General features: G+C 43.6%; 1 pseudogene; it reads left to right on the top strand.

Moving 5' to 3' along the window:
- The window catches only part of LOC129811152 (pre-mRNA 3'-end-processing factor FIP1-like), a 35,461-nt pseudogene that overhangs the window by 3,278 nt on the left and 15,370 nt on the right, over window positions 1-16,813 (top strand).

Raw genomic sequence — 16,813 nt, 5'->3', positions numbered from 1 at the left:
ATCCGGACTCTCATTAATTGTAGTGGCAAGAGTGTGATGTGAATGTGTCACTGACTGTGTGTCCTGTCATCTCTGGTGCAGTTTGCCCCAAAGCCACAGGAGTGGACGTGGATGCACAGGGCAGTGTTAACGGAATCCCTGTGTTGGAGGTCGACGTGGAGTCTTTTGAAGAAAAGCCATGGAGAAAGCATGGTAAGTGGTGTGTGTGTTGGTTGGTGTGAAGCAGAGTTTCTGCCTGTAATAGCTGGATTTTGGCTGATGACACAAAAATATAATAATAATAGAAAAAACGATAAATAAAATTGATGCTGGGTAAGGGTTAGGGTTGATTGCAAAATAATGCTTTTGACTGGTCATGCTTATCGGTCTATAGGATAATTAGCATAATTGAGTGGAATTAAATTGGCGTGTGTATATTCATTATGCATCTTATTTATCACACATTTTTCACACACAAACAGCATACAGATACAGAGCCCTTAAGCGGAAAATCTGTCAGACAGCGCGAGAGCTGAGAGTTACTGCTACAGATCCTCAAACAGCTGAGTCGTTGCTGCTGGAGTGAAACATGCTTTTATAATCCCAGTCATTGCTCAACATTTCTAAATGCAATCGCGTGTTAAACGTTTTGATGGCCACGATTAAAATGAGCATTTTTAATTGTATTTCTCCACTGGTAATTGAAGCGCGCTTCCCATTTGCCATTCAAATGCATAGGCAACAGAAGGCAGGATTCATTAGCACGTTAGCACATCACACATCACGTTGTAATGAGCTGGAGGCAGTATGCATTTTCAAAACATACTTCATTGTTTGAAACTTGAACGTTTTACTACATATTATGAGGCATGTCTTACCTTGCTTCAAAGTAGCCTAGCAAAAATCTGACCATATCTGTGGAGGCAATTATTTTATAAAGATTTCCATATGCCATTGAAACCAGAAGCCTATTTCTCTCATGTTCTACTAGTTTTCTTTCATTGTCCAGTAGCCAAAGCACAATCCTAGTCATATTAGCAACCCATGCTAGTTGTTGCATCTTTATATCTCCCCTCTTTCTACATTTCTAACGGATATTTTCATCTCTGAAACCGCTTGCATGTGCTGTGTGCTTTTGAAAAAGTTGTTTTCCTGCTAATTGCATTATGGAACAAACATTTGTGCAGAGCCTACTGCCTTGTGTGCATTGTTGCGCTCATAATGTGAAGAAATAATAGTTTATCAACATTTTAAGCTAAATGTTCTGATCTGTTGCATCAAACTCATTGCTTTTCAAAGTTTTTTTTATGTAGCCTAGGCCTACTGGTTGTATGAATTTGGGATCTATCATCCTACAACTGGCCCAGAGTCTGTTTGGAAAAGGCCATTTCTTTCTTGACAGTCTGACCAATCGAATAGGTACACTTTTCTACTATGGAGGATAGTAGATTGGCTGGGAAAGTAAATCTGGTCGGTTATTCCAACATCTTCAAAGTGCACATCAGAATTCAGTAAGAATGACACACGTTGTTGCATCCTTGACTTGCATGTCCTGTTAAAATGAATTACCATAATCTAAATGTGATTTCTGTCATTCTGAGCAATGTGGGTTGACGCCCAATGCATATGGTTCCGATACATTTCTCAAATGTCCGGTAAATTAAAATGCTGTTGGACAAATGTCCAGGGCCACATCGGAAACCCTGGAGTGAGATTATGTCTGTGCGTGTTCTGTTGCAGGTGTAAACTCAGGCCTGGCTGATGAATGGTCTGTAATACGGTCTGTTCAGCTTTCGGTTGTGTTTGTGTTTAGGCTCGCACTTCTCAGACTACTTTAACTATGGCTTTAACGAGGACATGAATTTAAGTATGCTCTCTCTAATTCTCTCTTTCTCTCTTTCTTTCTCTCTCTCGGAGGACCGGAGCCCTAGGACCATGCCTCAGGACTACCTGGCATGATGACTCCTTGCTGTCCCCAGTCCACCTGGCCGTGCTGCTGCTCCAGTTTCAACTGTTCTGCTTGCGGCTATGGAACCCTGACCTGTTCACCAGACGTGCTACCTGTGCCGGACCTGCTGTATTCAACTCTCTAGAGACAGCAGGAGCGGTAGAGATACTCTTAATGATCGGCTATGAAAAGCCAACTGACATTTACTCCTGAGGTGCTGTCTTGCTGCACCCTCGACAACTACTGTGATTATTATTATTTGACCATGCTGGTAATTTATGAACATTTGAACATCTTGGCCATGTTCTGTTATAATCTCTACCCGGCACAGCCAGAAGAGGACTGGCCACCCCTCATAGCCTGGTTCCTCTCTAGGTTTCTTCCTAGGTTTTGGCCTTTCTAGGGGGGTTTTCCTAGCCACCGTGCTTCTACACCTGCATTGCTTGCAGTTTGGGGTTTTAGGCTGGGTTTCTGTACAGCACTTTGAGATATCAGCTGATGTAAGAAGGGCTATATAAATAATTTGATATGGAATCAGTTAAGAACAAATTCTTATTTACAAGGACAGCCTACTTCTTCCTCCCCATCGGGGAATTGAACCCCGGTCTCCCACGTGCCCGCATTCTCTAGTACAGCCATTATTGAAGGTACTTGAGGTCACCGAGAAAGTCTGGACATGGCCTGCTCTCCCTTATGTAAGGAATTAGGCACTTTACCATGTTTACTACAGTATGTACTGTAGGCTGTTTACTTGTCAGTGCACAGTAGCCTAGTAAACACATGCAGGTGGCTTATATCTTCATAATGCTTTATTATCCAAATGTAAAAGCATATACTTAACAGTGCTGTATTTCTTCACCAGCATCTTCATGCTTTCCTTAATAAAATAATGATAAAAACACTCAATGAAATGTTGATTTAGTTATGGATCCATAACAAATTACTATTGGAATAAATATCACTGAATTACAGGAACAAAGTTGTCTAATGAAGGCAAACAAATTGTTGCTTACTAGAAAATACTCTTTCAAACACACATGGTCACATTGTACAGCATCGTTACGGCTATTAGCAGGGCTATATTTTGGCCTTGATAAATATTATTTTGGCCTACAATCGCTCACTGTTGTTTTTTGAAAACAAAATTATCTCCAAAATATCATTATATATAGCCTGGATGTCTATTTCAGCAGGATGTCTATTTCAGAGACAAGCATGGAGAAACGAAAATGTTCAATTATATTCCATGATATGTGTTGACTGAATATATGCAAGTGAAGTCTACTAAATAATCAAGTTAGAATTATTTAATTCTGGAGAAACCTAAATAACCCGGCACAGCCAGAAGAGGACTGGCCACCCCTCATAGCCTGGTTCCTCTCTAGGTTTCTTCCTAGGTTTTGGCCTTTCTATGGAGTTTTTCCTAGCCACCGTGCTTCTACACCTGCATTGCTTGCTGTTTGGGGTTTTAGGCTGGGTTTCTGTACAGCACTTTGAGATATCAGCTGATGTAAGAAGGGCTTTATAAATACATTTGATTTGATTTGACTCCTGGAAAGCCTACTGTGAGAACCAGAGGAGACTATGCATGGGGTATGAGGTCATAAACCACGCTTCAGCCACTAAACTCATGGTAAAATATGTCATTCTTTTTGGACCTGGATACAAGATTATGCATTATCACAATATAAGTACAATAATTGTTCCCATTAAAGAAACATTCTCAGGCTTTGACATTGTTGAAGCTGTGTGTGTGAGTGAGTTGTTCTTCCTCTTAGGTCCAGGAATGGGGGCCTTCCCTGCTTTAGATCTGACTACTCCTTCCCCAGCAACCACAACAAATCAGCCTTGTCCAGGTAGGTACCCTGATTTGTCCCCCTCTCCCCCACTGTATGTATCACAGCAGCTGTGGCATGAATAACCAGACTACATATGTCTGTGGTAACCACTACCAGCAGGTCATCACTGCCTCACTTCACTGGTCACTGCCACCTGGAACCCATCAGGGTGGTCAATGGGTCAAGTTTGTATTGGTCAGTGGTACCTGTGTCTGAGGTAATGTTCTTACCGAACACATTACATCCGGAAATGTTTTGAAGTGATAATTCATGGAAGGTATGTTAAGTTACTTAACTATTAAATGGCTAGAAATAAAGGTAGAGGTGCTGCGAGCGTTGCTTAGTTAAACTGCTCTGTTCCCTCTAATGAAGTCCTCATGCGCACCACCTTCCGTCACATTCCCGTTAACGGCCACCTGTGAAGGGAAGTTTTTAGCGTTGGGGTAGGCAGAGCCCTGCGGGGAGCTGCTTTTACTGTGTGAAGACTGGGGCCCTGGAGTTTTACTGCTCAATTACATGGGCCAATCATTTACGGGCTTGAGCCCGTAGCAGAAGACGTTAGCAGACTGTTCGTAAACACTCCTGTCCTCTCAGCCCCATGGACTCATTCTGGTTCCACTCAGGCACCAGGTGCTCTGCACCTCATAAGGAAGAGTGATGGACTATCACAAACACACACTCCTCCACCCCTCCCCTCCTTGCTTTCCCTCTGGCTCTGTCCCTCTCCTACTTTCTTGCTCGCTCCCTCCAATCCTGTCTCTTGTGAGTTTAGCAGGGCTCATGTCAGGGTGGTCCAGACTACAGACTGAGGGGGATAAGGGTGATTAACACAGGCCACTTAAGTAAAGGTCCGTCTCTATATGATACCCGCCTCCCTCAGCAAGGTTCCCCTCAGGGGAGGTGATGTGAGTCTGAGCGTTACTCAGTGGTCACGCTTCTCCCTCTCTCAGTGACATGACCGACAGAAGGGAAGCAGAAAGTCCAAGCATGACAAACACAAATACACACAGCATTGTGCAGCGGATGAAATGTTAAATAAGGCCTCCCTACACTACAGACCCTCTTGATCCCTCTGTTGAGCTGTGAGAACGAACGCTGGTGGCTCCGGAAGGGTGAAAGTTCAAACAAAGATGGTTTAGTATGAAGATGTGTAGAAACTGCTTCTCCAATAGAAATCCCAGATCATGCTTGTAGGCGATGTCATGGCGATGTTCGGCTAGCTAAGCTAATGCGCAGGAACACGTCATTGGTTCTAATGGTCGTCTCACGCCGAACTGCACATGTGCAGGCTGTCAAATCAAAGGCACTCCTTTGATTATAAAGTTGTTTTTCACAAGGTTGGAGTAATAACATGTTCAGCTACTTAAGACATTGGCTCAAATCTATGTTGTGCCATTAGATTTCGAGAAAATGAACAACTAAGGAATCATTTTTCACTTCTCTCATTGACCTCTCAACTTCTTTCTGCTTTGCAAGCATTCCCAGAAGTCTCGCATTGTTGGGCCACTGGGTTTGGAAACTTTGTGGTGCAAACTTGATGCTTGGTTGGAGGAGCACATATTGTGTTGTATTGCATTCTCTCCACATTCCATCAAATTTAATTTTATTGGTCGCACACACATATTCAGCAGATGTCATTGCGGGTGTAGCGAAATGCTTGTGTTCCTAGCTCTAACAATGCAGTAATATATAACAATACACAACAATACACACACATCTAAAAGCAATAGAATGGAACTGAGAAAGAACAAAGAATCCAATTCAGGAAAGTTGTGTTTCTGGTCGTAATGCTGGTGAGTTACCGACTCTGATATCCAAAAGTTATTTCCGGCTGTATGTAATTATTCAAAGAATGTTCTGGGCTAATAATGTGAGAAATAACACACACACACACACACACACACACACACACACACACACACACACACACACACACACACACACACACACACACACACACACACACACACACACACACACACACACAAAAATACTGCAAAGATGCTTAGGAGCCTGACTGTGTCCAGTGTAAGGGAGGGTTAGTGTGGGCCTTTCTTCTCTGTCACATTTTAAATCCATGTATCTTTGAGAAAGTAGATAAAGTAGTGATATGTGTGTCGGCTTCTTGCTTTTATATTTATTTGATATTAGGGTGCTTTTAGAGGGCAGAGGGGAGTGACTTCTGGTTGATGCAGTTTTTATGCTTTTCCCTTATAATGTTTATTTCAGATTAAATCCTAGTGACCGAAAAGGTGTTAGTGTCCCATCTGTGTCTGGGGAGGGGGGGGGGGGGGATTTGGGGAATGTTAGCAGAGTGCAGTGAGAAGAAGACCCAGTTAAAGAAGGTAATGCGTTAATGAACCTGGAAGAGGGTGTTGGGGGTCACAGGCATTATATAATATACTGTACATACACTGAGTGTACAAAACTTTAGCAACACCTTCCTATCATTGAAGTGCACCACCGTTTGCCCTCGCAACACCCTCAATTCGTTGGGGAATGGTCTCTACAAGGTGTCGGAACGCGTTCCACAGGGATGCTGGCCCATGTTGACACCAATACTTCCCACAGTTGTCAAGTTGGCTGGTAGTGGATCTCTACTCCAAATAGCTTGTTCCATCTCATCCCCCAGATGCTAAATTGGATTGATATCTGGTGACTGAATTCTGAATTCTGAATTCAGCTGAATTCACTACCATGTTCGTGGAACCATTCCTGGACAATCCTAGCCTTGTGGCATGGGGCATTATCCTGCAGAAAAAAATACTTTGCAGATGGATACACTGCTGCCATGAAGGGATACACCTGATTGGCAATGCTGTTCAGATATTCTGTGGCTTTCAAATGTTGCTCCACCTTTATCAAGGGGCCCAATGTGGATCATGAAAACACACCATCACACCACCACCACCAGCCTGCAATGTTGAAACGCGGATGCTTACCGCCCCAATAGGCCCACAGACGACGCAACCACACTGCACACTGCCCTAACTCATCTGGACAAGAGGAATACCTATGTAAGAATGCTGTTCATCGATTACAGCTCAGCATTTAACACCATAGTACCCTTCAAACTCGTCATTAAGCTCGAGATCCTTGGTCTCGACCCCGCCCTGTGCAACTGGGTCCTGGACTTTCTGACGGGCCGCCCCCAGGTGGTGAAGGTAGGAAACAACATCTCCACCCCGCTGATCCTCAACACTGGGGCCCCACAAGGGTGCGTTCTCAGCCCTCTCCTGTACTCCCTGTTCACCCATGACTGTGTGGCCATACATGCCTCCAACTCAATAATCAAGTTTGAAGACGACACTAGTGGTAGGCTTGATTACCAACAACGACGAGACGGCCTACAATCCACATCGACGGGACAGTAGTGGAGAAGGTGGATAGTTTTAATTTCCTCGGCGTACACATCAACGACAATCTGAAATGGTCCAGCCACACAGACAGTGTGGTGAAGAAGGCGCAACAGCACCTCTTCAACCTCAGGAGGCTGAAGAAATTTGGCTTGTCACCAAAAACACTCACAAACTTTTACAGGTGCACAATCGAGAGCATCCTGTCGGGCTGTATCACCGCCTGGTATGGCAACTGCTCCACCCACAACCGTAAGGCTCTCCAGAGGGTAGCGAGGTATGCACAACGCATCACCGGCAGCAAACTACCTGCCCTCCAGGACACCTACACCACCCAATGTCACAGGAAGGCCATAAAGATCATCAAGGACAACAACCACCCGAGCCACTGCCTGTTCACCCCGCTATCATCCAGAAGGCGAGGTCAGAACAGGTGCATCAAAGCGGGGACCGAGATACTGAAAAACAGCTTCTATCTCAAGGCCATCAGACTGTTAAACAGCCATCACTAACATACTGACTCAAATCTCTAGCCACTTTAATAATATAAAATTGGATGTAATAAATGTATCACTAGTCACTTTAAACAATGCCACTTTATGTAATGTTTACATACCCTACATTACTCATCTCATATGTATATACTGTAGTTGTTGTGAAAGGTAGTTGTTGTGAAATTGTTAGATATTACTGCACGGTCGGAACTAGAAGCACAAGCATTTCGCTACACTCGCATTAACATCTGCTAACCATGTGTATGTGACCAATAAGATTTGATTTGATGTACTCGTGGTTTTCTCCATACCCTAGTCCTCCCATCAGTGTGAAATAGCAGGAACCTGGATTGATCAAACCAGGCAATAATTTTCCAATTCTCTTGTGTCTAGTGTTTTTTTGTTCCTTTGCCCACTGCAACCGCAGTCTCTTGTTTTTTGCTGAAAGAAGTGGAACTCTGTAAGGTTATCGGCTCTCATACCCCATTCATGTCAAGGTACGAAGAGTATATTTTATGGGTCTTTGGGCACCAATGTTGTACTGGACTGTCAGTTGACTAACTGTAGCCAGTCTGTTTCTCTGCACAATTCGTGTCAGCCTCTTTGTTCTCTTTCATCCCCCGTTTTTGACCACTGTCCTGTTGTTGGCTGGATGTCCTTTGGGTGGTGGACCATTCTTGATACACACAGGAAACTGTTGAGTGTGAAAAGCCCATCAGCGTTGCCGTTCTTGACGCACTCAAACCGGTGTGCCTGTGTAACGGATGTGAAATGGCTAGCTAGTTAGCGGTGGTGCGTGCTAATAGCATTTCAATCGGTTACTTCACTTGCTCTGAGACCTTGAAGTAGTGGTTCCACTTGCTCTGCAAGGGCCGCGGCTTTTGTGGAGCGATGGGTAACGATACTTTGTGGGTGACTGTTGTTGATGTGTGCAGAGGGTCCCTGGTTCGCGTCCGGGTCGGGGCGAGGGGACGGACTAAAGTTAAACTGTTACACCTGGGACCTACTACCATACCCCGTTCAAAGGCACTTAAATCTTTTGTCTTGCCCATTCACCCTCTGAATGGCACACATACACAATCCATGTCTCAAATGTTTCAAGGCTTAAAAATCCTTCTTTAACCTGTCTCCTCCCTTCCATCTACATTGACATCAATAAGTGATCAGAGCTTTCACCTGGATTCACCTGGTCAGTCTATGTCATGGAAAGAGCAGGTGTATTTAAAGTTTTGTAAACACGGTGTGTGTGTGTGTGTGTGTGTGTGTGTGTGTGTGTGTGTGTGTGTGTGTGTGTGTGTGTGTGTGTGTGTGTGTGTGTGTGTGTGTGTGTGTGTGTGTGTGTGTGTGTGTGTGTGTATAGACTAAACAAAAATGTTAACGCAACATGCAACAATTTCAATGATTTTACTGACTTACAGTTCATATAAGGAAATAAGTCAATTGAAATACATTCATTAGTGCCTAATCTATGGATTTCACATGAATGGGCAGGGGCGCAGCCATGTTTGGGCTTGGGAGGGCATAGGCCCACCTACTTGGGAGCCAGGCTCAGCCAATCAGAATTAGTTTTTCCCCACAAAAGGCCTTTATTACTCCTCAAATACTCCTCAGTTTCATCAGCTTTCCGGGTGGCTAGTCTCAGACGATCCTGCAGGGGAATATGCCGGATGTGGAGGTCCTGGGCTGGTATGGTTACACGTGGTCTGCGGTTTTGAGGGCGATTGGACGTACTGCCAAATTCTCTAAAACAACGTTGGAGACGGCTTATGGTAGAGAAATTAACATTACATTCCTGCAGTCAGCTAGTCAATTGCACGCTCCCTCAACTTGAGACATTTGTGTCGTTCTGTGACAAAACTGCCAATTTTAGTGGTCTTTTATTGTCCCCAGCACAAGGTGCATCTGTGTAATGATCATGCTGGTAAATCAGCTTCTTGATAGATATGCCACACTTGTCAGGTGGATATATTATCTTGGCAAAGGAGAAATGCTCACTAACATGGATGTAAACAAATTTGTTCACAAAATGTGGGAGAAATAAGTTTTTGTGCCTATGGAGAATATCTGAAATCTTTTATTTCAGCTCATGAAACATGGGGAAAGGGGGATACCTAGTCAGTTGCACAACTGAATGCATTCAACTGAAATGTGTCTTCCGCATTTAACCCAACCCCTCTGAATCAGAGAGGTGCGGGGGGCTGTCTTAATCGACAGCCACGTCATCGGCGCCCAGGGAACAGTGGGTTAACTGCCTTGCTCAGGGGCAGAATGACAGATATTTACCTTGTCAGCTCTGGGATTCGATCCAGCAACCTTTCAGTTACTGGCTCAATACTCCTACCCGCCAGGCTACCTGCCGCCAACAATTTACATGTTGTGTTTTATATATTTTTCAATATATATATTTTAAGGCAAATGCCTTACTACTCATTCCACATCAGGATGTTACCCATACACTGGTAAACAGATCACATCCTGATCACATCCACAAACCATGTCAAAAACAAGAGATTTACCCAAACTTGCATACCTTTTTATGCATGATCTATGCACAGAGTCATATTGTGTTGGGTTTTTTGCATGTCTACTCTGTTCTGCTCTGGGCAGTCGAAAGACAAGCGGCACCACCAATGTTAATGGAGAACAAACTGTTACCATCAGCCGGGTAGAGGAACAGAGAAGTCACAATATAGAAGGAAATAACATCCAGGTTTGTGTGTCTGTGTTATTCTAAACTACACCTTGTCTTTCCTCTTGATTAATCTAGTAAATTTGCTTACCTAGTCTGAGCTTTGTTTTTGTGTGTCTGTGTGTGTGTGCATGCATGCATTACAGGTGCTTTCCAAGCCATCTGACGCTGAGCCTACTCCCACTAAGATGCCCCCCTTCTTCCCCCCACCTCCTTTCCCGCCTCCACCCTACAATGTCAACTCCGCCCCTCCACTCATTCCTCCACCACGTAAGTTACCTCAGCCCCTCACACACAAACATATATATACACACACACACACACACACACACACACACACACACACACACACACACACACACACACACACACACACACACACACACACACACACACACAAACATTGCTCTCAGTCTGTGTGCCCTCTGTTCAGCATAACAATTATGCAATATAAATGGCAAGGTTATGGATTAAATAAAGACACTGTTTGAAGGTCATGGGTCAGACAGACAAACAGACAGACTGGTGAGAGTCACTCTCATGACATCACGGGATGTCATGGAAAAATGGCATTCAACTATGACACTCTCTATCTCTCCCCCCCTCTCTCCCTCTCTCTCTATCTCTCTCTCATTACAGTAATGTATCTCAACAATCGATACCTCGAATATCCTTCAACTCTTGTCAATTTAAAAAGGGCCTTACTCTCATTGTGTGGGTGCATCATTAGTACAGTTGAGGGGTTTGAGGGAACAGACGAAAGTGTAACCCAGAGAGTTGCAGGTGTAAATCCCATGCTGGGAACCCATGAAGGACAGGCAGCATAAGTGGTAATAAATAACACTGCATGTTGAAGGACATGTTTGGGAGTTGGAGGTGAATGCAGATGGGTTAACATAAACATGTGGGTGTGTGTACATTTGTGTGCACGTGCTCATGAGTGTGCACTCTATGGGTCAGTGTCTTTTTCCCCAGGTGTGTGTAATTCTGTCCAGGTGTGTGGGTGCCAGTGCTGTCAGTCTGCCGGACTTCCTCCTCATCGCCTGATGAATATGAGGCAGAGGGCAGGAAGTCCCCCCTGGCCTGAGCTCACAGCTGAGCGCAGGCTGCCATCGCTTCATCTTCAAAGATTCCAAAATAGCAGCCCTCTATTCACCCCTCACACACTCCCAGCACCCCCTAAGTTCAATGAGCCCGGTACCGACGTGTTGTTCAACCTGTGCCAAATATCCTAATACAACCAAAATATCAAACATCCTGTCGACCCGGCAAACCTGGCTTTCCTTCTTTAAGTTACAGGCTCTGCCTCCTTTTGTGATGCAAATGTTCAATGTGATAAAAATAGCTCCTGGAAGAAAAGAAAAGTGCAGAGCCAGCAGATTGGAGGGAGAGAGAAAGAGAGCTTTGTTACTCTTGGTACGGTAGGGTCACATTAGTGGTATAGTATTATTGCTTGATAGGGCCAGGTTTTAGTGTGGGGTTGTGTTGTCATTGCAGGCCAGTCTGTGTTGTGAAGCACTAAGGGATGTTGTCTGGAGCTCTAGTGTAGAACTGGTTGTACTGATCAGTGTAGTTTGGCACATACATTGTGCGTAGTTTGACACCTGTACTGACTGATATGGCTGTGGCGGTCTTGGAATTTGAGGTTACGGTAATTGGCCAGGCCGATGTATAGACACCAACATAATCGTTCAAGGATATGCATATGCCTCCTAATAAAACCTATTTGAAACAATCCATTACACTTTGTTATCATCATGGAATTTCATTACTATTATTCAGGTTATGACTTTTAAATATGAATCAACAAATTAAGAAATGCTAGGTTTGGGAGGATCTGTCACATTTTTTTATTGACACAACATCAGCGGAGTCAAAATAAAGATATTCCTACCTTGTCTTTTGGCTGTTCTCCATATATACACAATCAATCAAATGTATTTTTAAAGCCCTTTTTACATCAGCCGATGTCACAAAGTGCTATACAGAAAGCCAGCTACCATTCAAAAGTCTGGGGTCACTTAGAAATGTCCTTGTTTTTGAAAGAAAAGCACATTTTCTGTCCATTTAAAATAACATCAAATTGATCAGAAATACAGTGTAGACATTATTATTGTTGGAAATGACTATTGTAGCTGGAAACGGCTGATTTTTAATGGAATATCTACATAGGTGTACAGAGGCCCATTTATCAGCAACCATCACTCCTGTGTTCCAATGGCACGTTGTGTTAGCTAATCCAAGTTTATCATTTTAAATGGCTAATTGATCATTAGAAAACCCTTTTGCAATTATGTTAGCACAGCTGACAACTGTTGTTCTGATTAAAGAAGCAATAAAACTGGCCTTCTTTAGACTAGTTGAGTATCTGGATCATCAGAATTTGTGGGTTCGATTACAGGCTCAAAATGGCCAGAAACAAAGTACCTTCTTCTGAAACTCATCAGTCTATTCTTGTTCTGAAAAATGAAGGCTATTCCATGTGAGAAATTGCCAAGAAATTGAAGATCTTGTACAATGCTGTGTACTACTTCCTTCACAGAACAGCACAAACTAGCTCTAACCAGAATAGAAAGAGGAGTGGGAGGCCCCGGTGCCCAACTGAGCAAGAGGACAAGTACATTAGAGTGTCTAGTTTGAGAAACAGATGCCTCACAAGTCCTCAACTGGCAGCTTCATTAAATAGTACCTGCAAAACACCAGTCTCAACGTCAACAGTGTACAGTCGTGGCCAAAAGTTTTGAGAATGACACAAATATTAATTTTCACAAAGTCTGCAGCTTCAGTTTGTATGATGTCAATTTTAATATACTCCAGAATGTTATGAAGAGTGATCAGATGAATTGCAAAGTCCCTCTTTGCCATGCAAATTAACTGAATCCCCCAAAAACATTTCCACTGCATTTCAGCCCTGCCACAAAAGGACCAGCTGACATCATGTCAGTGATTCTCTTGTTAACACAGGTGTGAGTGTTGATGAGGACAAGGCTGGAGATCACTCTGTCATGCTGATTGAGTTCGAATAACAGACTGGAAGCTTCAAAATGAGGGTGGTGCTTGGAATCATTGTTCTTCCTCTGTTTATCATGGTTACCTGCAAGGAAACACATGCCGCCATCATTGCTTTGCACAAAAAGGGCTTCACAGGCAAGTATATCGCTGCCAGTACGATTGCACCTAAATCAACCATTTATCGGATCATCAAGAACTTCAAGGAGAGCGGTTCAATTGTTGTGAAGAAGGCTTCAGGGCACCCAAGAAATTTCACCAAGCGTCAGGACTGTCTCCTAAAGTTGATTCAACTGCGGGATCGGGGCACCACCAGTACAGAGCTTGCTCAGGAATGGCAGCAGGCAGGTGTGAGTGCATCTGCACGCACAGTGAGGCGAAGACTTTTGGAGGATGGCCTGGTGTCAAGAAGGGCAGCAAAGAAGCCACTTCTCTCCAGGAAAAACATCAGGGACAGACTGATATTCTGCAAAAAGTACAGGGATTGGACTTCTGAGGACTGGGGTAAAGTCATTTTCTCTGATGAATCAGCTTTCCGATTGTTTGGAGCATCCGGAAAAATGCTTGTCCGGAGAAGACAAGGTGAGCGCTACCATCAGTCCTGTGTCATGCCAACAGTAAAGCCTCCCGAGACCATTCATGTGTGGGGTTGCTTCTCAGCCAAGGGAGTGGGCTCACTCACAATTTTGCCTAAGAACACAGCCATGAATAAAGAATGGTACCAACACATCCTCTGAGAGCAACGTCTCCCAACCATCCAGTAACAGTTATGTGACGAACAATGCCTTTTCCAGCCTGATGGAGCAACTTGCCATAAGGCAAAAGTGATAACTAAGTGGCTCGGGGAACAAAACATCAATATTTTGGGTCCATGGCCAGGAAACTCCCCAGACCTTAATCCCATTGAGAACTTGTGGTCAATCCTCAAGAGGCGGGTGGACAAACAAAAACCCAGAAGTTCTGACAAACTCCAAGCATTGATTATGCAAGAATGGGCTGCCATCAGTCAGGATGTGGCCCAGAAGTTAATTGACAGCATGCCAGTTTGGATTGCAGAGGTCTTGAAAAAGAATGGTCAACACTGCAAATATTGACTCTGCATCAACTTCATGTAATTGTCAATAAAAGCCTTTGACACTTATGAAATGCTTGTAATTATACTTCAGTATTCCATAGTAACATCTGACAAAAATATCTAAAGACACTGAAGCAGCAAACTTTGTGAAAATTAATATTTGTGTCATTCTCAAAACTTTTGGCCACGACTGCTAACAAAACTGCTAATAGAGGCGACTCCGGGATGCTGGCCTTCTAGGCAGAGTTGCAAATAAAAAGCCATATCTCATACTGACCAATAAAAATTAAAAATTAAGATGGGCAAAAGAACAGACACTTGACAGAGGAAGATTGGAAAAAAGTGCCCATCAAGCCAATCCAATTTGTGGGAGGTGCTTCAGGAAGCATGGGGTGAAATCTCTTCAGATTACCTCAGTAAATTGACAACTAGAATGCCAAAGGCCTGCAAGGCTGTAATTGCTGCAAATGGAGGATTCTTTGATGAAAGCGAAGTTTGAAGGACACCATTATTATTTCAATTAAAAATCATTATTTATAACCTTGTCAATTTCTTGACTATGTTTCCTATTCATTTTGCAACTAATTTAATGTATGTTTTCATGGAAAACACGTACATTTGTAAGTGACCCCAAACTTTTGAACTGTAGTGTATATCAGTGTATATACAACAAGTTATGTTGGCTTATTTAAACGGTTTTCACGGTCTTCATCCATAACCGTCAGTTACACGGTTATTCAATTACCGTCACAGCCCTACTGACTGACTGTCCCTGTAAAAGCAACATTGTTATCCATCAGTGTCTAGAGCGGGTTTGTGTCAGGTTTGTGGGTCTGTTATAGTGGTATCTTCAGCTGATAGCTACAGATGACTACCACAGCAGCGGTGGTCGGAGCATAATAGTATTTGGGGCACTTGGCAAGATCAATAATAGTAGAAGAAACATTGAAGAGGTAGTGCTGCCTGTAGTGTCTTCAGCTAGTCATAGCGAATGCAGGCAGCCCATAGAGTGGGACAACAGCAGGCTGCGGTCTCAACAGTATATCAGCTGAATCTAAAAGCCTCCAGCATAATGACTCTGTGAAACGTTAGCATGAGAGAGAGCCACGCAAGCACAATCACCAGCAATTAGCCGTCAGCCATTAGCTTTCTCATATGCTGCCAAGCGTTGAAACTCAAGCCCTCATCAAACGCTCGCTTTGAGGCCACGACAGGTAGAAACAATTACTCACACACGCAAACATGGATGGCATGTGTGGAGGGAACTCTTTTGAAGTGTGTGTGTGTGTTTACTGTGTGTGCGTGTGTGCGAGCATAATGCATTGGCTCATGTAAATATGCTCCATCACATTGAGCAACAGCTTTTGGAATTGAATTGGCTCAGTTAACTGATTTTAAAATGTGCTCTATCAGGACATGGGTGTGATTTTGGGAGTCCAATGTGTAAATTTAGAGCTTATTTTGTAAAGCACAATGCAATGGGAGGAGAGTAGCCAGACAATTTGTTTAATCAGGTTTAACTGCATATTGATTACATACAGTATTAATTTATCCTCCATTCAACCATTACTAATGCATATGCATGAAACAGAAAATCAAATTAAACAACTTGTTTTTAGGGCATTTTGCTGTATTCTGTAACCACAGCTGTGTTTATATAGGCTATGTATTATAGATGCATGCATGTGAAGCTTCTAATTGAGTGCTCTGTTGCAGTGCTGTGTTTCGTGTGTGTGTGTTTTTGTGGGGTTGAGTTTCCTCCAGGCTAGATCCTATGCCCCTAGTTAAACCTAGTGAAACCCATCACAGTGTGGCTTCAGGGTTCTGTCACAGGCAGTGCCTGAAGCTAGACCAGCAGCAGGAGGCAGACTACACCATGTTCAGAGCTTTGTTTTCTGTGCCCTCTGTTCTCTGCTGTGGCATCAAGGAAGGACTATATTTTCTCTGTGGGGATGTTAATCTGCTGTCTGACTAGATGTGTGCCTCCCTTGGGTTACCAGGTGGTGCCTAATGTATCAAAGGCTTTGCTTGGTCTTCCATAGAGCAGTTCAGCCCCTGTTCCCACAGTAAAACTGGGCTGTGAGAGGGAAGGAAGACACTTCTATATTTCACTCTAAAAGCTGCTGCATGCTCTTTTATTACTTCACTAACTCTTATTTTTCTTATTTTTAACCCTTTTTGTTTTTTTTCTGTTGATGACAACTGCTCTGAAACTCATTCACATCAGGGGTCTTTGTGGAAAAACAGAAATGCATGATGTCTCTTCAAAGGAGTGTGTGTGTGTGTGTGTGTGTGTGTGTGTGTGTGTGTGTGTGTGTGTGTGTGTGTGTGTGTGTGTGTGTGTGTGTGTGTGTGTGTGTGTGTGTGTGTGTGTGTGTGTGTGTGTGTGTGTGTGTGTGTGTGTGTGTGTGTGTGTGTGTGTGTG

This window comes from Salvelinus fontinalis, chromosome 14 (assembly GCF_029448725.1).
Source record: "Salvelinus fontinalis isolate EN_2023a chromosome 14, ASM2944872v1, whole genome shotgun sequence".
Taxonomy (NCBI): domain Eukaryota; kingdom Metazoa; phylum Chordata; class Actinopteri; order Salmoniformes; family Salmonidae; genus Salvelinus; species Salvelinus fontinalis.
The sequence above is the reverse complement of the archived record's forward strand: the minus strand, read 5'-3'. Positions and strand labels throughout refer to the sequence as shown.